The following is a 26131-nucleotide window of genomic DNA, read 5'->3' as shown; positions in this document are numbered from 1 at the left end:
AACTTAGGAATAAACTGAGTATAAGGAAATATTAGTATAAATATTAGTATAAATTTTGCTACGGTTTTAAATAAAACCTCACGGTCGTCACAAAACAAATAATGGACACTAAAGACTTCAAATTGTATTTGAATCTAACAACAAGAACAACTCATGTTATTTCCTTCTGTTTTTCAATTTCACATGCGGTTAATTCAATAACAGCTCAAAAGTAGATAATTCAACTCACACGTGAATTCGCGGCGTTGTCGAATTTCCTTTGAGACAGAGCGACCCAGCACGTCGCTCCCAACTTCGGAATTCCAATTTTGAAAAGTTTCCCAACAACGAGCCACGATATATTGACAACAAATGTCAAAGAGCGACGCAACTGCAAGTTGTCATGGAACAAGATTCCTCAACTCATACATTTGAGAAATAATCTGCATGCCTGACCGTGTTTATTGTAACTTTTGTGGGTATTTTCATAATCTATGGACAAGCTAATAATTTTCTTACCCTAATTACGTTCTCAAAGTCACGTGTTCTCTAAAATTTTTAAAGAATCAGAAGTATGTACATGCGTCACTATTTACACAGCAAAATTTACGTATTAAATCCAAAGAAAAGTTTACTAGGTTTTCATTTACTTAGAGCAAAAATTTAAAAAAATCTTCTTTTTAAACAAAAGTTTAAAATTAAACTGAAAAATAATATTCTAAAAACACAAAAAGGTTTTTGAATTTCGCATTTTTGTTAAGTTAGTTTGTCATGCTACAGCGCCATCTTACAGTCAATCTCTAAACTACGTTTGTCAGCAGTGTCATCTAACGGCGCTCTATGAAACTACGTGAATTCCGAACATAACGCACAGTTCTCGCAAATAGATGGCGTTATTAAAGCTTCTCGTCAACTTCATCTGATTATATTGTCATGAAGATTGGATAGCTGTAAAGCCGGAATTTAGTTTTTTATCTAAACATTCTTTATTTTTCTTTAATACTTTATTAATATTACGTGCTACTGCATACAACATTTAACATAAAATCTTGAAACTCTAACTATAACCAACAGCTTAAATAATCATAATAATTTAAACCATATGGTGGACATTTACTAAAAAAGTGCGAACTATAATTTATTCGAAAGAATTTTATGAGTACTGACAAAGCGATAGTGCGACCCTTTGGAAGCAAATTATTGCGGACATTTTGCGTGTTCGCATATCCTCCGGCCAAACTTGATTTATGAACGCGTAAGACCAAATAAATTACATGTTTTAGAACAGAATGTAATATAAAATATATTGACTCTAATTAAAATAATATATTACGTTTTGGATTTGTTGCCTACATGGTTTTTTTTGTTAATTTCAGGAATTAAGATTTTACGTTTCTGAATAAGAAGTTTTAAGGATAAAACAATAAAATAATTTATTAAAAATCTAGAACTTATCCTTGGGAATTAATATAACTATTACAAGTAAATGTTTCTGTACTTGAAACGACAAACATGAAAATGTAATTTTAAGTCTTATTATTTAATAACTGTTCAGACTACCAGTTTGAATTCATTGGTAGTTAAAGGAAGCATTCGAAAACTGCCGGTCAGAGAAAAAACTTGATCATTGAGCTAACGAGGCACCTGATAACGCGGCCCGGTCGCGTCCTGATTAAAACGATAAGTTTTCGCCTTTTATGAAAAGAACTCAATCAACGTTACGGTCGTAACTGGGTTACAACTGTCGTAAAACACGATGGATGAATCTGAGTGAATTCGTAAGTGTTCAGTTTGTTTTATTTAATTTGTACGAGCGATCCGCTCCGTCTTCGATCTCGTATAAATTATGTTATTCTTCTAGTAAAGTATGTCAAATTGTTACGAAAGATTAAAAGAAAGGATATATGACATATTTTAATGAGTAGATAAATAAATAAATAGTAATAATAACATAAATAAATAAATAGATAAATTAAAATCCTATTGTAATTGAACTTTTGAATCTAGTTAACACAAATTTTGCTTACAGCTCGAAGCCTTTGAACATAAATCCTTTCATTCTCTATTTCCAGGTAAATCCTTTAATCATTAAATAGGATAATAGTACTAGTAAATACGAATTACTAGGCTTTGCACTGTCACTATACAATGGTGACATAAATTATACTCGTATTTTACAACATGAAAAATGTATTTGAATAAGTTCCTATTGAAAGTAACAATTTTTTGAATTGTATATTAGGAAACTCTTTTGGTCAAATTGCCCAAGTAAATAGAAAAATGCTTTAATTTAATTACACTAATATTATATTATTTATTTTCACGAGTCACGGAAAAAGGAACTAAATAAGACATTTGCGGTGAAAACGTATGGAAACTCAGTCGGTCAGCGAAAGAAAATTACTAGTCGTTCCGATAACGAAGTGCCTGATGACATCCCGGGCTTGAGTCCTGATTAAAACGATCAGTTCGTGTCTTCTATGAAAAGAAAGTAAGTGGCAAAGCGATAAGTATGAATGAGGTAGACCAAGACCACGATGGATACATTTATTACGTCGTTTAAACAATGTTTTTATAGCGAAAGATTGTAATATATATGCTACATTCATCTCTACTTAAAATTCACACTTCCCACTCCGACAACTACTTAAAAAAATTAGACATCTTTAGTAAATAGATATTGGAATGTGTAAGAAGCGCGAAAAGGTGTGTCAAGACTACGTCAAATACAGGTCTGTGATCTTTGCCTGCCCTTCTGGGCTACAGGAGCGAGTCATGTTGATATTGTTTTATAGGTAATATTTAGCTACATGACTGTACTTATCCATCCAGAAAATAAAATAAAAGGTATACTCCTGTTTACATGGTATGTACATTAATCAAATCAACTGACTTAGATAAGAGCTTCATAGGGATACGTACAGACAAACCGTCTCATCAAACTATATAAATGAAATTACAATTGAAAATGATTTACGTATAACACATAATTTTCACTTAGATGCTCGCAAATTATAAACATGACTGCCCGATTCAGAGATTAAGTTTGACGAAGTTAACCCATTAACAAGGCACTAAATCATTCGCACCAGTCGTAAGTTCACTTTGCATATTCCGTGAAATTATTTTAATTAGTATAGAATAATTTTCGCAGGATGAAGGCGAACTATTCGTCGACTGTAATATATCAAGTAAGTAAATTAATGAAACAAAGAGCACTTCAGAGTTACGTAGTTCCGAAATATCGTGTAATAAAAATACGCATCTTTTGTAACAGAAATTATTAAAACTCCATTGTTTTTGACCTGATTTATGAGTGTGTTCGATATCAAAATTAAATTTAATTTGAATCAAAACAAAACACAACTTTACATTGTACTTTATTTATTTTTTACATAAATCTAAAGGAACGAATTCTTTATTCACAAAACAATTGCAACTATAGTCGCCTTCTTTAATTAACATTAAAGTGTTGAATTAAAATGAATACAGAAATGCTTGATACAAAGTAAATGTTGCTTACAAATTAGATAAAATTAAAAACAAGTGTTATAAATGCAATGGCGTCATTTCTAAGGCAAGCGCCGTAGGAAGTAAATAATTTAGCAAGGCGAAGTTAACAATGGCAACAGGGATCTCATAAAGAAGGCAAAAGGTCGGCAATTTGTTTTCAGTGTAAATGGGTAACCGGGTTTATTGTCGAAAGTTAAGAAATGATGCACAGATGGTGTGTATTGTGTACACTGTGTACAATGTGTTCTGTATACTGTGTCATTTTTCATTTGTTTTATTTATTTGCAAATGAAAAACTACATTGTGTAGGTTATTTCTGAATATTTATAGGCTACACATACATTATGTATTACATTTTTTTAATTGTGTTGAAATGTGTTTATGGTATTTTTCTTTTATTAAAATTGTTGTGAAAGTTAGTGGTACAAATTCAAGTATGTTATGTTTAGATGAACGCTATTAAGTCTGACAAAGTTTAGCAGTTAACGAGGATCTAAATCATTCACATGTCGGCAACATGGTGCGAATTAACAGAATACTACGGAAAACAATTTTAATTGAAAAACGGTGTTCGGTCGCCATATAACCATAGAAATGTTACTTAACTAAAAATTATTATGAGTATGGCATTTCATTTAGGTATACATACAATTCAGTCCATATCTACATTAACATTATAAAGAGGGAAGATTTGTATTTTTGTATCTATTGAAATAATTCAAAAACTACTGGACGGTTTTCAAAAATTCTTACACCATTAAAAGTCTATGGTATCACCAAATAACATACAAGTACACATTTTTACAATTATTTTTAATTCCACGCGGGCGAAGTCGCGAGCAACAGCTACTTTATTATAAAACAACATATATGCAACAAAATTCATATAAAAATTAAACTCGGCACATTCTGACTAGTAAAAACGTCTTTGACAAAACATGTAGCTGATAATCTACCTTTTGGTATCCAAATTTGATCGATAATGCATTTAGGTAGTTACATAATTGAAAAAAAATGTTAATTTAGATTAATTAATATATGTAAGTTGAATGGCCGCAATGATAGAACAAAGACAACCCATTATTTTTTGTTAAAAATGGATTTATTATAGTCCAATTAAAAGACAATGTAGTGAAACTGTTTACTTGTAACCATATAAATTAATGCGGATTTTGTACAGTTCCCTTTATTAAAAATCGAACAATAGAAGAATCCAAAATAACTTCTGTGCAATAGTTGAAACAGAAATTATTATAGAATACTTATTTGACATTGTTCGTCGTAAACATCTGCATTAATTCATTTTAAGCCACATGTAATTGAAATGTCAATTAAAACAATTTTGCGTAACATTCTAACTAATGTTGTGGCCTGTCATGCAAATTATTTTGAGCTTAATTATAACAAACTGCCAGAATGCTTGCCAGCATATTATATTTGTAATTACAATTATAACATCGATTTTTTTCTAAATACAGAAATATTTTATACTCTTTGCTTTTCATTTCAAAGACTAATTGATTGAAATATTATTTATAACAGTCTTTTTCTAGGCATTCATATTAAACACTAGTAAAATAAAAGATTTGAATCTTGATAATTGTCTAGAAAAAGGTATTAACTACAATGTTTTCGTATAAGCAAATCTCGTCACTTCTCTTGTATCATAAGATTCTACATTTTAAATAAACAAAAGCATTGGATTACTTCCATTAACAATTCAACGTGGTTTTATATAAGTAAAGTACACTAAATATAAGTAATAAACTTAAGCTTAGTACAGGAGAAACTTTACTAAAAATTACATATAATAATTTGTAGATAACTTTTTTAAAATTGAAAGCCATTCTAATCTCATCATATTTCAGCCTTCTATAACAAATTATGGTAATTAACAGATGCAAATACTTGACTTAAAAAGAAATAAGTTTCTTTACTAGATATTTATACAATAATAATTATTATTCTGAACCTTCCATAAATTGTAGCGCCTTACGAAGAAACACTATGAAAATCTTTGATTTCAATACGATCATAGTTTCATTCTAATTAGATATCTGAAGAAACACGATGACAGGAAATGAAACGGTTTCAGCTTACTTATAATTGGATCTGTCAACGGCATATCAGCAACCAGGTTATAGTAGACTTTAATACAAAGAGCGTGCTATAGAGAAATACGATATTACCTTGTTACCGCTCTATTATAATAATATCAAGTTAGTTAAGTTTGTTTTGTTATATTGAAAGGATGAAAGGAGAACGGGTCTTGTTTATGGATTTTCCTCCTATCTATTTCTAATGTCGTAGGTAAGACCACATTATTTCTATAAAAACAATTATGAATTATAACACTTAGATAAAATATTTTGTAAAATACGTATTTTTATACGAAGTGATAAAGTTTATGAACAGAATTCAGTTTTCATTGTACTTGACCTTAAAGGTAATAAAGCAAGTTCATGGTTAAGTGTCGGTCTCAGTAAGCTTTACTCATCGGAATAAAAAGCTTTTATTGAAAAAAAATTGACGATGACAATTAAGTAGCGGACGATGTTTTCATTTTACGTAAATTTTTCAATCTCTTTATTTCCTCTCGGTAAAAATAATTTGATGTTTTCGTAAAGTTCAATTTTGAAAATTCAATACACTGTTACGGTCATTTAAATTATTATAACACAAAACACTTCAAATACTGAACATAAATTGTTTTTTTTTTTGTTTTTCATATATAATTTGACATAGAGTATACAATAGTTTCAAACAAAAAAGGTAAAATGTGTGCCGTAAAAACATGTATCAGGGTCTAAATCATATCGCAGTAAAATTTATTACACGCGGAAGGGCCGACTTCAAGTGCTGATAAATCAACACATTCCTTTGTGCCAGTGAACTGGGAAATATTATCACAAACATTAGGATTAAACACTCTCTATATATGTACATAGATTTAAGTACTAAATTGTACTAGTCTCAAATGCCAAAAACAATTATGAAAAATATTTAAGTGGTGATACTCACACAAATCACAGAGTTTATATATTTTACGTACCTAACTCTACAAGTGAAACTAAATAAATAATATAAATAGGGGAGGCTGAAAAGTGCAGCCTTTAGTGACAAGCTGGAGACCGCATCAGCTGAGCCTTCTCCTTTTGACCAAGAGCTTTTTTTTTATTTTTACTACATTAATATGGTTTGTAAGTATTGTTTTTAATAAATATTGTTTTATTTTATTTCAAATAATGTTCGTTATTTCTAAAAAAAAAATATTTTTCCTTTCCTCAAAAATTTGTTAAATTAGTAATCGTTTAATTTAAGAAACATTGTGTTTTCGCTATTAAACAGTTCCGATTTAAGTATAATTGGATCTGTCAACAGCAAACGGGCGGCCAGGTAATTAAGGACTGCTCGTCTGAATAACAAACTGCTACGCTATTGAGATATCCGATACAGCCGCTTTATTGTTACTGCAACGCTAAGCAATAAATATGTGAATATTTGATCCCGATATAGTTAAATAAATACCAGTAAGTACAGATAGCCATCGTGATGCAATCTGCACATTTCAATAATGACATTCAAAGATTTGAGTCAACCAATCCGCAGTGGGCCAGCAAGATCGACGGAGACATGTTATAGGCATCTTTAACATAGTGCATGCTCGAGTACCTTAGTGGGGAACTGATGAAGACGACTCTAAATATTTTTTCATTTCACATATTGCACAAAATAATTATTCGGGGTTACTAGTTGGTTACTGGTTTAATGCTGTATTAACGCTATAAAAATATATATAAATTTTATATAATTTTACGGGTTGGTCTTGGAGGAAAGCAAAACTAAGACATTTAAAGTATTGTCAGCGAAAGAAAATTGCATGTCATTTCGGTAACGAAGTGTCTGATTGACGTCCACCGTGTTCTTATTACAACGATCAGTTTTCATCTTAACGAAATGTTTATTGCACTCAATATCCCATATCTTAGACAATTTTACAAGAGATTTAAAAAGTATTTAAAACTCTTGGAACTAAACACAAAAAAAATTAGATCAAATCATCTCTCTCCTTTAAAAATTTCTAAAATAATAAGATATTTAAGTTAGTTATATAATAAAAATATATAAGATAACAAAGGTAAAAATACAAAATGTTTACCATAAAATCATAAACGTGCTCCTAAATCATAACGCAATAAAATTTATAGCGCGCGGAAGGTCCGGCCTCAAGTGCTGATAAATCCTTTTCCACGTTTTCCTTATATGACGCCAACGAAAAGTTTTTCACCAAATATTTCAGAAAAACAAACCTTGATTTTCACTTTTATCTTATTCACGTAAAATAGGTCACCGAAAGTTCAAAACGGCTTTTTGTTAAAAACTTTGATATTTTATGATTTTATTGTTTGGAATTCAAATAGTTAACATTAGTGAGAGAGTGGTGAGAAAATGACAGAAGCAGTTATTACCTTTGTAATAAATCTTCAAGAGTTTTGAAGTGTGATCTCCGTTCTAAGAACTGAACTTATAAGGTAAGTTCCAAGAATATGCATTAATTAAGGACAACATCTATTATGATAAAAAAAAAATATTTTGATGTACCATGGAAACCACAGCAACTATAAACTGTACCGCTCTTCGCATAAGTCATAGTAATTTAAAATATAACTGAATGAATGTTTTTTTTTAGGTTAGCTTTTCCGGTTAGCAAATTTTCTTCCAAAGATGGTCGTGCCAGTACTTCATTATGAACAAGTAGAGCGGCTCCAATTCACGTACCTGAGCCTTCATTTACATAATACTCCAGTGACGTGCACCTCAAAAGACGAAGGTCGTTTGTATTTTTGCATACTCTACGCAACCTTTTGTGTATTTCATAATACATTTTCATTGAAATCTTTCTTCTCTTGCAAATGTTGTACTTTTATTCTCAATTTATGAACAATAAATCAAATACATTTTATCCCATAAATCGTAATTAATAAAAAAATACGCGTTCGAAAGCACATTAAAATATTGTCAATGATTGTTGGAAATCTAAAATATATTTAATTTACGGTTTGTTATCCCATGACTTAACTATAAAAATACTCATACTTTAAAAACGTAGTAATGAAAACAAATGTGTTTAGTGAGGAAAATATTTTGACATATACTCGTAGTATTAAATGTGGTTCTATCTTTTATTCCTGGATACTTATTAACATAACAGACGCAAATTGAGCCTTTGTAAATATATTGAAATTTTTAACCCCAATGTTGTAACACATACTTGTAATTTTAGACAAATAATTTTATGTGTCAGAATCCAATCTATTGAATTAACATATGACAAAAGGTTGAAACATATTAACATATTAAATAAACTCCTACGTCTTTTGTTATAATTAAGACAGACGTAGCAGTAAAAATACTCTGAATGTATTTAAAAAACTAATATATGTTTTAAGTATAGGTGATATTAATATGTATTTTTATTATTATTTCATAATTACTGGGAAGAAATACAATAATATCCAGTTTTCAACATTTAAAAATATCCCCCAAAATTCTTTAAATTTCCTTGATAAAAATCCTTGATACTCGTACATACATGTAACTTTAAAGCGAACAACTCACAGTACGCTCACATAAAATCGTGTGCTTTGACTGTGCAGAATAATTTTCGTTCCAGCTTGTTAGCCTTTATTGTTCATTCTTCCGATAAGACTAACGACACTGTAGCACACAACATTGTCCGCGTTGATTTAGATCGCTGTTCGTTAATGAATTTACCAGAGCAAGCTTTAAATCGAAGCCGCAACGATACACTACAATATTCACTCGATTACACGTATAAAATCATACTAACTGTTGCTGGCGACTTCGTCCACGCGAATTTAAAAATTGTAAAAAATGTAGCCAATGTTACGCAGCGATGATGGTGTTCTTTAATGGTGAAAGATTTTTTTATAATAGTCCATTAGTTTTGAACTGTTTCAATACATACAAAAATACAAATCTTTTCTCTTTATAATATTCGCATAGACGAGTATCACTCGATCTATTTACAGTTTCTATAACGTTTACCAATCTTATTTCTATGATATTTGTAATAATTGAGGTATTTTGTTTCTTCTGATACTTTTTAAATATATTTCTCAGTTGAACGTATGAGTAGCACTTAAATAGGTCATAGAAATCTACATTGACGGACTGAATAACTAACTCATAACGACTCTCACATTATGACTAAACAGCAACTTAAGTATTCTTAGATATCTGACTGTTAGGTTTAAGTTCACCGTAATTGTTGGCGAATACGATTTTTTAACTAAGAATCCCCTAAACGTTTAAGAAACGTTTAAATATAAGCAATGGTTAGTGGAAACAGGCCTCAGTACCTATAGCGATTTAAACTACAATCAAGCAAGCAATTGAATAGATTCTTATGGCTGGTTGTAACAACCAAGAAGAGGAAGGTAACAGGTAAACTTATTATTTTTTCAATTGAACTGTTCAGTTTGTATTCTTTTCACTTTACTTTATTTTTGTAGTCTTAATAAATATTTATGAATGCTTTTTAAACTTCCATTCGTCTTTCCTTATAATTTCTCCTCATAAATTTTAAAGAGCAACTAACAGCACGAAAATTCGGGCAAGCAATGCTCTATATTTTTATGCAAACTAGAGCAAACTTAAATCGATGTTAGGTTCCAAGGCAGCGGACTACGATGTGACATATGGGCGATTACTCTGAAATTATAGCAAACATTATAAACTGCAGGCTGCGCTTGAACAGATTTCACGATAAGTAAAAGTTAAGTTTAAGTTAAGTTAAGTAAGTGCAGAAAATTTAACATTTATTACAAGTTACACAAATTATTTTGCATTTGATGATTAAGTTATACAATTTAATTAAAAAACCCGCCATAAAATGTATGAATTTTTATATATGACATGCGATATATTTTATTAGTGATGTAGTTGGTGGAGGTTTTGACCCTCAAATCAGAGTAGAACGTCTTATAAATATCATATTAATCGATATTAGTATCGTATATACAACTATCAGGAATACTATTGTTAATACAAGATATTGAAAATCTTCAGCGCCGGTCTTCAGTTCAACAAACTCGGCCGATTGCCAATTCAGTTTGACTATCTTACAACTACATATGTTGCAGAATAGCTTCGTATAGTACATTTCCGATAAACAATACAATAAATTTCAAATAAAGACTCCATGGTAAAACGTAATAAAAACATGAAATCTTAAATTTTAATTCAGATGCTAAGAGGAGCGGTTATTGATATTACTAACATTATAATAATTTTTAGACAATGCTACTATGAATGTAAACTGTGGCTCAAAAGGTATGTGCATTGTTTTAAATAAATTTCTACATCGCCGTATCCCTTTGTGTATTTATGAACGAATTTAAAAATTATACGAATATTTTGTATCTTATTACTGTACAGCATGTATATATGTTCATTGATTTATTACAATTCATTGATGCGTATAACTAGAGCATGATTAAAATCGGGGCCGTATCCCAAGGTGGCTACAAAACGACATGCGGCCGATTACAGCCAAAATTATTACTGTCATTAAAGCCCCGAGACTTTGTTCACTTGCGAAGCAATCTCGCCCGCTTACAATACTATAAGGCTCCTATTTATGCTATAGAACAATAAAATAACCTTTATATTCAATACTTTATCATTAACACATCGAAATAACTATCTTTAGGTAATAATTAAAGTAAAATGGCAACCAATTAGATTTTAAATAATCTACAAGTGCCCATGAAGAAATAAAACAAAGAGTTTTGGAAGATTAATATTGTGTTTTAAAAAAATATGGAGAGGAATGTCAAACATTTATAAAAGAATTAACATAAGTATACATGTGCTAAATTGTTTAATTGTATGGTTGAAGTGTTATTTGAATTGTTAAGTGTAACTGTGTTATAGAAGAACTGAGTATCCTGTCAAAGGTATTTTATACTTAAAAGGATGCTCCAACAACAGTTTAAAACTTTTCAAATAAACGATTTTGTTATTATTTATTATTATGTAACGGAAAGAAATCCTACTGAGTAAATAGTACAGCTCTACATTGTTATAGTATAGCGATAAGTAGTTGGGAATTAATCCTTTCTAAGAGTGGCATTCTGCCCCTACACAGATTGTTACAAACGTGAGCAAATAATTGTAGAATTCATACTGTGCCGTATGCACTGACTTGTAATGAGGGATGAAGATGTATTGAATATTGAACCTTTATCGTGACTAGATTAATACATTAACCACACTGTAGTTTATTTAATTACAAATGCACAGAAGTTAATTATTTCAGTAAATCTAAACTTCTTTAAATTTAATTTTTTAAATTGTGTATCTATATGCAATTGGACTTTTGGAAGCCCTGACCTAGACTGTCAAAAATTAAAAGATTACACGAAGTGAATTGTGTAAGTACATTTGATTACAGACTTCGTATAAAGGGAATAATACGTAGTGCAAATCAGAACGAAGACAGTTAAGTCATTAATGTCTTTTGTATCCTTTAAGAAAAGAAAAATTTAAAGTGTAAAGATAGCTAAACTATTACGTTACGTGAACAGTGCACAGTGAACAGTGAACAGCGCGGTGGCATAACGTTTTACAGGTGCAAAGGATACAATATATTCAAGTGCGCCGTATTTCACCAGAGATACGGTCTGTTCCGCCATATTTCAAACACTGCAATCGCAAATGTGGCACAGCTACTTCTTATAGCTTTTAACAGCTGTGATAACTTTAATAAATCTATACTGTTGTAATAAAGCGTAAACACACACTTCTTTGTTGCCTAAGATGTCAGCAATCACAGCATATTTTGAATAATCCTTTTTAATAAAAAGCCCTACACTTACGTCATGCTTTAGGCTATGCTATTTTCACGCCATTGAACTTAGGTGGTAAATATATTCATGTAAACCCTAATGTGGGAAAGAGACCATAAGTTGCTGCCAACATCAGGGAGGCACGATTGCCAAGGTGTGTCATGTCATGTCATTTTGACATTTCCTATTGATAATTTGACAAATGTACACAATGAAATAAAATTTTCATAATTCCACGCGGAGAAAGCCACACGGAACACCTAACTAGGTAACTACTAACTAGTAATAAACATCAATTTATGGTAACATGTGAAAGAACTCTTTTTTTAAGGGCAAAAGCGCATGTTAGTTTCATTAAAAGATATACTTTTATTATCCACTTTCGTACCAACAATGTTATTTAAATACAGAATGTTAGACAATACATTTAGTATGTAGGTAATTGGAAACAGTAATATTGAACTGTCGATTCTGTAACGGTTCATGTTGCGCTCTATTTATTGCTCACTTAACCCGGCCATAAGTAACAATATTCCCGAAGGTGGTCTTAACTCATTTACAATTAAGTTTACGTCGCCAGATCCTCTCGGCGCTAAATAAATTAAAACGGAACTTATGCGACGAGAATTTACAGTTCAGAAATGTATGAAGTACATCACAATACCATTTAGAATCTAATTTTGAATAATTTCTGAAGAAATTTGTACTGATAGCTATGTTAACTGACTTTTATAGTAAAAATCTGTTTACAATGACTACTGGACCTACTTAACCTATACAAATTATAAATATTTTTTCTAATCTAAACACTTATATTTAAATACACTTTTTTACTTCTGTTTAAGTAATATTGTTTTGAATTTACGTGTATTAATAAATTGCTCGTATTACTTTAAAAAAAATTAAATGGACATCTCCAGAAACAATCCTGAGACCGTGTTATTCAAATGCAAAGGAAACAAATGAAAACCGAAGTGTCTGAAGCTATGCTGCGGAATTCCACTTTGGAAAGTCAGGAATTCATTATAAAGTAAAAAATAGTAGGCACGGGTCAGCATACCAGCTGCCTCGGTCGAAACTTTAATACTTATTTTATAAGTGTAACGTACCTACAAAACTTAACTGGGTACCCTTATTAATTTATTTGCGGATCTGAAAATTCACTATGAAAACTTTTGGGATATAAGATTTTTTTTTTATTTTATATTAACATTGCATTAAGATAGACATAGAAAAAAATGTTCATTTTTCGAAATTATGGATAAAGAAAATCGTTATAAGTGCGAGTACCTAATTTGGTAAATACTGCTGGCGATGTAAAAATCCTCTCTTGTATTTTTCTTTTTTATACATATTTGTATTTCGAAACATATGTAATTCTAAATACAAGTAATTCTAAATATGTTTCAATAAAAGTTTAAATGTTGTTCTTCGGTTTGTTTAATTGAGCATTCTCAAATACATCTTCAATTCGGTTGCAAGACTGTTTGTTATTTGTTTATCTCTTTTATTGGGAAATTTATTTTATTTTAAAGTTCACATTTTATTATTTTCAATAGTTTTTCAGATTTCTCCGCCACTCCTATTCCTATCATGTATAGCTACCTCACAATTTTACACTCAAAATTATTAATTATTTATAAGAAATAACAAAACAAAAATACTGGGTTTATGTCAATATAGTAAACGTATAGCGTTTCTAATTTATCTTGAAATATGCATTTTCTTAAAGTTTACCCATTATCTAAGTGTCAACTTACCGCAAAAGTAATAAGCAACGCTGCGCAAAGTTACTAATCTATATGCTAATTATTTTATTTCAAGAATAACTTTGACTCACTAAAGAGTTGCTTTTCTATAACATTTCAAGATAGAAAATAAAGTTTCTTTAAGGAGAAACTTATAATAACTTTAAACCATATCGTCAGAAACTAATAATATTTACCCGTAGGTAGTCTCCTATCGGCCGACAATTAAGTTAGCCATCCGATCCCTCTTTAAGTAAATTGAAACAGGGTCGTAGCGTTAGGTCGCGATAAATCAAACGGATTTTCAAACAAACTTAAATAGAGGGCGCAAATTATTACACCGAGTGATATAATTAAAATATTATTAATCATTAGTAACAAATAGTTCCTGTTAATTAAATTGTAATAAACGAAAATTATTCAAAAATACTATAACATCAACAATTTATAGTTTTTTCTTTGTTTTAAATTAATAACAAATTATGTCATGAAACGGTTGCTGTACATTACCAGTGCCAAACATATAAAAGCTTTGCAAAAACCAATTTCAATATGAAGTATACATCTCAAACAAAGGAATACAAAAAAAAAACTCTAATGTTAAACTTTATGAGCGAATGAATCCAAACAGAGTCATGCAAGAAACTGAACGCTTACTTATTGGTACAAAGCCGATCTAACTTAAACTGGGAATGTCGGCATCGTGAACTCACATCGTAGAACTTAGAATTAGTGTCGCTTTAAGTTAATTAGTTCTTGAATTTTAACTGCAAATGTAAACGAGGTTTTATGCTGGTGTTCGTTTAAAAATTATTTTATAAGATAAAAGTGTTGTTCTATACGTGAGCTTTAAAGGGTTCTGCAAAGTTCCACGTCATCTGTACTTAATGCACATCTTATAAAACGGCTAAAACAGCAGATTTAATGCAGCGCAGGGGACGCGCTGTACACTTGTACACTGTGTACACTGTCACTTGTTACACAAGCCTATACGACATGTAGGTACGGGCTGTCACTTGACGTTAGGGAATTCAATATTTCACATTATAAAGACGTTTTTACGCGTAACCTTTTAATCCACATTTCTGAGGCGAAAGAATAGAATAAACGTAGCAATTTTAGCTTTCATTGGTATCAAATACTTGATACTTGGTTCCCGTTTAATTTCTCGTCTATCTTTTTATGAGACAAATTATTTATGCATTCCTTTGTTACATTCAATTTTATATGTTTTACTTAAAAACCTTAATAATAAATAGCACATAATCAGTTGTATTTTTTGTTTTAAAGTCTTTTAATCCTATGAATGTATCAGAATTACATTAAAAATACCTTATTAATATTTGATTTAATTAACTGAACTGAAAACTAAAGTTATCTTAATACTGTCTACATATATCTCTATTAGATATTGGACATAAGTTCGCCTATTCCAGGTCATCCTGCTAATAAATCCGACGTCGAATTCATTTTATGGTAGTTTGGAACTCGTATACTTTAGGGATTATAGAGAATTAGTGAATTATGTAATGAGAGTTATTAAAACTTGTTCCGTCAACGGATTCATTAACTTTTGCAAAGTATTTTATGTTCATATGCTTGTTATTATACGAAGATAGCAATTACAAAAGTTATTATGTTACTTATGTATGTTTAGAAGGAATTAGGTGCTTTGGTAAAATGTCACAAAAACTAGTAATACAATAAGCTTACGAATTGCTACTTTAATTTTACATAGCAGAAAAACTAGAAAAATTAAGCTTGTACGTTGTTAATCTTATTTTATGATCAAATTACTTTTCTTATAACCTAGTATATAAAATATTTAGTGCTGATATAAGTTAACACAATGAATTTTGATACGCTGTTGACGTAGCGAGTAAACGAGACACTTTTGTGGCTTCAAAAACGCTTGGCTGCTAGTCTATAGATTGAAAATTGCGAATAAGCTGCTGCGGCGAATAACGTTTATACGAGATATGAAAGAAAACTTGTCTATTTTACTCCGACTTCATATCTATGTTATGTTAGTATAGCATAAAAATGTTGGATATTACTACATTTGTGTTATCTCTTTTATATTTTTTACCGAAATGACAATTATATTGTTTTATTCAATTGAAGTAGCAATAGAATTTTGCTCTAAAAATAATGAACAAGAAATTGTTTTTTTTTTGTTTAGTTTGTTTAGTTTTGTTTAGTTTAGTTTAGTATTATAAATGTAAGAATTATATGGTTCTAGTTAGAATATATTTCCACGAATACATAAGGTGAGCACAACAATAAAGTCAATATATTTGAAGCACTCAATATTCCGATACTTTTGTTCAGACGTGATAGATTGCTCAATCAATCAATAACTCATTTCAGAGTTATTTGTGTACTTTTTACTGAATACATTTTCATTACTATTAAATGGAAAAGCCTTGTTGTTACATTCTCAGAATGTTTTATTACAGATACACTTCAAACATTTGATAATAAACATAGAAATCAATGAATGTCATGTAATTATGTTAATAAGCCTTATTTAAATAAGTAAATAAATAAATTAGACATTTTCACTTTTAATTAAACCTATTAAAACATATTAAATGGAACATGAAATTGAAAATAAAAATGAGTTATTTTTCGGACATTTTCACTAAAATTTATATTGGTATATTTTCAATAAAACTGATATAGTTGTAAATAAAGCAGTTTTAATAACGTACACTTTCATAGAAGAAACCTATTATATTTCAGTCTTAAATATTATATTAATATCTTCTTTAAACTTATAACATTACAAAAGAGACTTAAGTCATGTACCATATGTGTACGTATGAAAAAAACAGTGCAACAGCGAAACATATGTCAGGATATGCATACTAGAAGTTGTATATAAATATATGACTCATAGAAGGAACGACAATATTTCGTTTGAGGCTTAGCACATGAATATACATTGTCTATTGACTATATAGCATCAAAATGGTACGCAGAAACAGTCGGCAAAAAGCGTTCTAATAAATGCATGTGCATAGTGCACATACTTTTTGGTATGAAATCAAAACAGCGCATAGTGTCTTAGCAACTTAATGTCAAGCTGAAAAAATAAACTAAAGTTTCGAATTATGTTGTTATAGTGTACGTAAATAATAAGTGGAATTTCTTTTTTTCATTTTGAGGACACAAACTTTCTCTGGCGTCCTCAGAACATCCTACCAAAGTTTCATTAGAAAGTTTCTAGTTATTTAAAAGCATAAGAATAGCATATTTAGGACTACTGTACTTTTTAAGATAAACTTAACGTTCTATAATTCGTAATTATAGTAAAGGTGACTTTAATTTGTACAATAAAGTTAGCTTTACTCAATTCTCTACGCTAAATAAATTAGCGTGCTAGAGGATACCCGACAGAATTTGTTTTCAAATTACGAGCGAACTAACTTTTACGGTCACGTTCAATGTAAATGTTACGTGGTCGTTAGGGCTACGTTAATTTATTTTAGGGTCAATTAACACAAGACATTTAATTATTTAAATACTTAAAACTTTAAAACTTTGAATACATTTTTACATAATATTTTGATCTTTGGTATTTTTTTTCTGGGAACTATATATTTTAAATAAATAAAAAAAAAACTAAAACTCCTATTGGTGTTTACACAAACAACATTTAACGTTTGTATTTAATAACACGTCTATCCACGATACGAAAAGATCGGAGGCCAACATTTACCTTAATTGTAAATAAATTAATGCCACCTCAGGGGACCTTCGTGTTTCCTTAAGTGAACTATAAATAACATAAGTACTGCCAATGCAATACAATTACAACCCGAATTGATCGCTTTTATTTTAATAATATTTACTTAATCATTTTACAAACATTTTACTTACTACTTCAGTTAATTTTTTTAAATGCGAATCGCGATCGTATTTTAATAGGAGAAAGGAATTAATCATATCCCAAGAAGCAAATGTTTTGTCTCATTGATTTACTTTTAAATTGAAATGCATTTTAATAGCATCGGGTACATGCAAAATCCAATTAACTAGAGCAGTTGTTAGAGCTTTACATTTCAAGTTGTTTTAAGTGATTGCTTATTCCGCTTTGTAGGTTTATGTTTTAAATCCTACTATTGCATTGGAATTATTATTTCACTGCGTTACGTAACTTCATTTCTCATTTTCCAGTTCCAGTTTCCGAAATTTTAATAATTAAATTTGGCATATAGTGAAAAAAAGACTAACATTTTTTTATTGCTACTCTACTTGCCTCTTTTTCATTTGCACTTATTAGTAAGATTTACATTTTAATCTTGTTAAAATTATCTGGTTATTAGTTAATTCAATATAAAACGTAGGTATAAATAAATTGATTGTGTTAGCATTCGTGCCCTAAATCTATCAATGGCTACATAGCATGTGCTCCACGACCGATATTGTGATTGTGGGGGCTGAGTTATGGCTGAAGCGATAGCATTGGAATAGTTACATTGCAAATATATATCGTATTCGGTCGCATTATATTGTAGGCAAAGTGTTATTTTATGTGTTTACATAAACTTTTATATTTAAATGGGCAAATAAGTAACATTATTCCTTTAAGATATAAATAAAAAGCCTTTATATTATTTGCCAAGCGATTTCCAAATTTGATTTTAAATTAGACACAAAAATAGGGATTAATTAATTTATTGATAAGAACTCATTAAATAAAGAAGAATTCCAAAAAAATATTTCAAAGTATATATGTAAATATGTATAAGTATATACAATATATGTACATTTCATTCATGTCTATCATAAACTTTGAACGGAAATAGATTCTGTAACACTATCACCACAGCTTCCGCCACATAATAAGCTTTGGCTTCCGACAACCTCAATAATACAAACACTACACGAAGAATCGACCTCATAACTCAGTGGAATGAACCAATTAAAATCTAATCAATGTTTGATTGTTAATGAGGCCGCATCCTCAAAGGGACATTTAATTAATTTGAAAGTTAATTAGCTAATACTTTAACATATTATACAGTAATTTGCATACATTTTGTTTGGTAATGTATTTACAAAAGAAACGAAATTATTTACGTGTTAGAACACTTGCTTATAAAATGTCATCGGTCAAATTAAAATGATTATAAATGCGAAAATTTAAATGAAGGGATGAATGGATGTTTGTTAGAGTTTGTAGCCTAAACGGCTGACCGGATATCAATGAAATTTAGCACAGATGTAGAGTATGGTCTGGAAGAACACATAGGCTACTTATTTTTTTTATTCCACTCGGACGCAGTCGCGGGCGAAAGCAAGTATAAAGTATATTCAATCTGATAAAGTGTTTTTTATTAAATTTTCACAGTCTGCATATTTGAATATTTACATACAAGTCTATTCGCATACACTTTATTTTGATCTTGCTTAATTTTGTATTCATTATAGTATCAAGTTTATCACGCTGTGCATCTAAATAGTTAATAGGAGCTAAAATTGAACGGAATAAGAATAAGACGAAGTAATTTCAATATAAATGAAGACAACATTTGAAATAATTACTTCACAGCTTTTTTTTTTTCAAAATCCTTATATTCGTTGATATTAATAAAATAATATATGCATCTATAGCCGTAGCTCCGATATAGATAGAGATTAAAGATGTATCTCTCACTAATACTCCATACATACAAAAATCATACCTAACACCACTAAAAGTGTTCTTGTGTTATTAAAAAAGTATTATAAATCAGCTTAAATTTACTGTAACTAACTAACACCATTAAAGGCGTTCTTCTGTTATTAAAAAAAAAGTATTTTAAATCTGCTTAAATTTAATGTAACAAAAAAAATGTGCAAAGTCCTGGTTAACATTACCACAGTACTTTAACAAAAAGCTCACATCACAGTCGTATCTCACAGATTGCGGTTGCGTTATGACCGCAGAGCTCTCCGTCTTTATCCACAATTTTACAAAAGAACTTTAGAAACATTATCTTAATAGTAGTCTTTAAGATATACAGTTTATCTTCAATATACCGTAGTCTGTAGTAATCTAAACCAAATTTATTTTTTGTACCAAAAAAATAGGAAAGTTAGAATTACTTTACTTTTATTTTTTGTTTATTAAAGGTACAGACAGATAAACGATACGATATCTACATGTATAAGTTCTGCCTATCGCTTTTGTTTACGGGCTTGATAGACATCACTACCCTATACAGATGTAATCTTTTTCAAAAAGTCTAAACCTTATAAAACTGTTTCATAATAAAATTCTAGTATAATGTAAATACACGAGCAATGCGCCGTCATTAAAAATACAACGGAAGAATAAAGACGGAACGCCGTATAGAGGTTTACACACAGATTTACGTTTACATATTTTCTTTCGATAAACTAAGCTTCAAAGACTTTGAGAATATTTTATCATTAAAACTTTAATATACTTACGTCGTTTACCAATTGGAAGTAACTTAGACGGAAACTCAAAGAAAAAAAGTAATAAAATTCTTAAAAATCATGTAAGGAAATTCTACATTATACAACAAATCGAAAGCCTGATTAATAATTTTATTCTCTTCTCTCCACTCTACTTATTTAGTAAATATATGGGGTATGAATAATATTCTTAAGAACTCTATCAATCGTATTGCATTTAACAGCTGCAATATTAATAAAGGAAACTAGACTTCACGCCAGAAGGAAACTATTAATAGAATACTAAGCGAACAGCCGTTAACTGGTCCCCTAATCGATCTTTTAGTGTGGATATCCAAATGGGAAAGCCTCTTAGAACCTAATAAGGCTCTTAAGTAAAAAGTAACTAAAAGCTGAACAACAATTGAATCTCATCTGAGAGATAACCGCTTTACACAGCACCAATTAATATTGTCAACAAGCGTAGCTAGGTCATTCCGAACCGCATACAGATATTTCAATGCTAAATACCGATAAACGGTGAGCCAGCGAGAAATGCAAGCGGCTGAGCATTGCCGCTTAGTTATCAAACCAATGGGAAGAGAGTTTGTGGTGGAAACATCGTCATATTATTTCTCTGACGTAGCAAATCCTACAGGTAAGAGACTTAAAATAATAAACATTACATACGCTTAGTTCTAACTAAAGAATGGGACTGTTCATCCGGTAAATCCAAGAAAATGTTTAAGGAGTTCTAAAAGTAAATGTTTAAAAGATTATATCAGATCTCGACAGTAATTTAAACTAAATTATTAGATAGTTAGATAACTAGTAAATATTCGCTAAAGAATTTAATGCTTACCCGTTGTTTGAAATATAACCTTTTCCAACAAAATACTGAATCTGTTCTGTGTGAAGCGACATGAATGGTACGTATAAACGCAAATAGGCATGCGACCGACATTGTGATTGCACGGACTGAGTTATGTATCAAACGATAGTATTTCGTTTGAAACTTGGCATACGAAAGTACTTTCCGATTGTCAGATTACACTTTTTATTATTTGATTTATTTAGATACAATGTATTATTTGAAATTTACACAATGGAAATGCATGGAATTACACTTGAATTGTAAAATGCGAGTCACTGAAGGATTAAATCGAACTAAGCGTAGTTCAAATTAAAAATAATTAGTAAACTTAATGCAAAATCTACAATTTTAAAATGTTGTTTTTTTACATAAAAAAATTTTAAAATCTAGCTTATATGCGATCAGTAGTTAACATCATAGGTATAACATAAAAAGTCAAAGCGATGATCGATCGTAGCCGAGTAAAGGGAAAAAGGACGAAGAAGAGGCTCTTTGTTTGCGCGTCGACTTATGTTGCCTTAATCCTACTCTTATGAATGTTTCGGGTCGTCCCCACAGATGGCGCTTAGGATTAACATAGACGAACATCGCTCATGTGGAAAAAACTTTGAAAATAACTATATATTAGAAAACTATAGTAAATGTCGTAATTTTAAAACAGAAAAATCTAATATTACATTCTCGTATATAGAGACTATCTAGGGTAGACAACATTCCTGTGAAACACAATCTTAATTGTAGTACAATAGTACACTGCAAATTAGTACATTTTTGTTTGCGTTAATTAGTTTATGTGCAACAATTCAGTTAATTCAGTGCAGTAAGTTTAACTTTTATAAGATGTGAGTTGGCTAAAGTGCCACGTTTGTCTGAAGTATTTAACGAGATGTAAACTCTCGGAGAATACTAAAACACACTGATAAAATATTTAACAAACTACTGGAGGATCTTAAAGTTTTCAAGTAACATTTAACTTATCCAACACTAGCCCATGTTTCGATTAGTTAATAATATATAACATAAAGTTATTAAAAATGCGTTTCCTTACGAATTACTCCGCTTGCTATTTAAAAATAAAACGATATAGTCAAGTCGTATTTCAGACTGATCTACTCATTTATCAATTTCAAATTTCAATCACATAAGTAGATACTGGGCATAGAATATAACGAAATGAAGTAAACACATCTAATATCCTCGACATTAATTGGGGCTATTACAAAAAAACATATAATGTTGTGTTCTTTGTATGAAACACTAGTACTCACAAAGGCCAACTAATTGATGTAAGCTGGATTAATTAGAACCTTAAAGTATGGTCTTTTATTTTTAATTAATGTAACTATAATGAGCTTTTCAAAAAAAATATCAATGTTAGTCATTTTTAATACTTTGAAGAAATCTTTAATTTTTAAAGCCAGCTAAAGATGGTTATTCATTAAATTTCTTAATTAAATGTAACTTTTATTAATTAGTAACATTAATTACATCTTATCATTTACATCTCTCCGTCACTTCGAGTGGCCTTGAAAATACATAAATGAACCTTTAAATTTTACCAATCGAGTTACTTTATTCGAAATTTACTTGAATTAGCCCTTGACCTTAATTTGAAGTAAAGATACGAAGTAATTAGATAAAATGGATACTTTCCTCTAATAATTTTAATCGTTAAGGCAGTTTTATAATATTGCTATTTTTTACGATGTAACTTACACTTTGATACTTTTGTAATACAAATATTTATTATAACTAATAAATAATAACATTAACAAAGATGTTTTCCTAAAATCCTTTGATGCAAATATTCATAAATCAATTTTCCTATTCAAAAGAATCATACGGCCGTGTCAAATCAGATAACCTGTATGACCATCATTAAATATACAAGGCAGACATAAAAGCTGGTTCGGGGACTTGTCGGCCAGTTGTATTCTAAAAGCTTTTAGGGAGCTTTTTCTAATTCATTCGACATGACAGATTCTACGAATGTCTGTGCAATATTTACGAGCTATATGGACCGTAATAAAGTTATTATTTTACAAAGTAATAAAAATACGACGTATTTTGTTACTAATAACTGACTTTAACAAACATGTCACCGAAATCTTTTATCAGTTATGTTTTTCAGTTTTTTACCAAATCTTTGCTCAAAATCCACAATAGAGTTGACCGCATTTATTGGAAAATGAATATACCTACTATTCTTAAGTAACTTAATTGAAGTTACTTAGGTTAGATACATGACGTACTTCCATTATCTACTTTATAAACAAGTCACAAGTTTGCGAAATGACATCGAGGTGTAGCGGAGTATTTGCGACCGCAACGGCTAAATTATGCGTGAAAAGGGTCCTCTTACGTCGAAACCAAGGCATATTGAGCGATGACGCGATGCTCGCAATCTTCGTAAAGACAAAATTTCTAAAGCATTTCACCTTTGATAGATATTACAAGGAAAATAGAAAAGGAATTTTTAAATATCTTGAGTAAATATTTCAAATCATGTATACAATAATATAAAAAACATTTAAATAACACAGAACATGTTTGTGGACTTGATTTCATGGCTAATTAAGTAATTAAGAAACTTCTAGAAAATCTATAATAAAATTAAACAATTCAGGCGATACTGCGACACTGTTAACTTTTACAATACGTGACTTTCTCTCCGTTGTGTAATTACATACGCTTAAACCAATTAGTCTTGTTAAATGAATTCACTGCTCTACGAAAATTAAAACTTTATCTCACCTTTTGCCAGTTAATTAAAGTATTCCTTTCGTATTATAAATTTCATATGAATATCTTAGGGTAAATGCATCAGATAATGGGAAAATCTAATGTTATTTTCCTAGTTCAAATCAAATAAATGTGCCCGTTTTTGTCTCGTTAAAAGCATTTATCATATTCTCTTCGGAATAATTAAACATTTTTCTTTTTATCGAAGGCCTTTTTAATACAACTTTTGTGATTCGATTGGACTTCACGTCACTGATGGTGTTAAATTCAAACTGTACACAAAGCTGTGATTGGTATGGAGACGGGCAAGTAGCTGGTTAAACTTGCATGTTGAAATTCAACACTGTCACGCTTCTTCTCATACGATCTCGTCGACTCTCTAAACTAAGCCACAGTTATTTAGATTTTTATCTATTTAAACACGCTAAAGCATCATCAGCTAAAGCAATATCCATTGATAAGGAAGAACCAGTGGGTCAGCAGTTAGTAGTTTTTGCTAGCGAAGCCGTATTCGTGCATAAATTTCTTCCGGCTTGTGTAAGCATTTATTTACAGTATAACGTCTTAGAATGCGGCGTGTTTTCTTATCTCATTATATAACGAGCAACGAGGCTCTGCTCTTAATTCCTGAGCTCCGGTTTGCACTATCCCGCGCACTGGAACAGTACACATTAAGGGATAAAAGCGGTCCGCGCCGGCTCATGCGTGGCATATTTGTGGTCTCATAAAACTACACTATAATTAAATTTATGCAAGAAATTCCATTGTCCGGAATTTTTATAGAAGCTAAAATATTCATAAGATTATATTTAAACAGAAAAATATGTTCTTCCAGAATAATATTTTCAGTTTATATTTAGTTTAGTATAAATATGGAAATAAATATGTTCAAACACGATAACATCACATTAAACAATGTCTTTGACCCTTGAAGCTTTGTTCACCTTTAGTATTTAAAAGTAAAAAATAAACATGATACTTATAGCGAAAGCGATAAAAAAGTATTTACAATTTCATTGTGTTCCATAAATAGGTTTAAATTGAGTTATTGGACTTCAATTGTGACGATTATAATATAGAAAGAAATGTAAGTTTTTAGAAACTAATAATTAAAACACAATGTATAATTATACGAAAAATTTACAATTTCGCACTATCGTTAGAAGTATCCAATTAACAATATACTAAGCTATTGGTGTTCTTAAAAAATGTTAGAATAAAATACAATAACTGGGTGTAACAAATAGATATCGTTGCAGTTTCTGGCATTTCCTTGCCTAAAGTAAGACAAACATTCTAACTTACAAAATATATCTGGAACGTGAGCGACATTCTACAACACTGCGTAAATGTATTTTCACCCCAGTTCTAAATAATACTTACTGTCACTAACGTTTGTGATATTATTTGCTACTTATAAATAGCAGTTACAAGAAATTTAACAATAAACGGTTCGTCAGAAACGATGTGATATCGTTTACCTAATTACAGGATTTCTAGAAATTTTAATTTATCGACATTCTCCGAATACGAACTCATTAATAATCGCGTGACATTGCTGTACACTTTATAAAATTAAATTTTATACGTAAAGCCAGATCAAGTGATTTATATAAAAAAACATTAATGACTTCCACGGTACACTGTTATATACTAGTAGAGCCACACAAAATTATAACTTAAAAAAAATTTCCAAATCTTTATATGCCAATGATGTCCAAAAAATGATTTCATTTTCCGTTTCAAGCCGGAGACACTAAAGATTTTTTGCTATAACTAATTAGGTTTCGATAATAAAATGAAAATTAACATCAGCAGCAGGAGCTACGGTTTCTAGCACATATTTTGAGGCAGGGTAATCCTAAGTCTCGAAGAACCATTGGTTCTTATTAACAGTGGTAGTGCCCGCTTTAACATCTTAGCACGAATGGGCCGGCATGCCCGGTGTAATACCACGACCACACAGAAGACAGGCTTGAAATGGAACCAAT

The 26131-nt window shown here is 30.3% G+C and overlaps 2 protein-coding genes across 2 annotated transcripts in view; both read right to left on the bottom strand.

Moving 5' to 3' along the window:
- Positions 1-307, bottom strand: part of LOC106100368 — a 22215-nt gene extending 21908 nt beyond the window's left edge. The window contains exon 1 of the mRNA XM_013279196.1: positions 230-307. The gene's annotated coding sequence lies outside the window, so the exon portion shown is untranslated. The remainder of the gene's footprint in view (positions 1-229) is intronic.
- The window catches only part of LOC106100367, a 51760-nt gene that overhangs the window by 3373 nt on the left and 22256 nt on the right, over positions 1-26131 (bottom strand). The window lies entirely within an intron of this gene.

The sequence above is a fragment of the Papilio polytes genome, unplaced genomic scaffold, assembly GCF_000836215.1.
Source record: "Papilio polytes unplaced genomic scaffold, Ppol_1.0 DF824047.1, whole genome shotgun sequence".
Classification (NCBI taxonomy): Eukaryota; Metazoa; Arthropoda; class Insecta; order Lepidoptera; family Papilionidae; genus Papilio; species Papilio polytes.
This window is presented reverse-complemented; position numbering and strand designations above follow the sequence as displayed.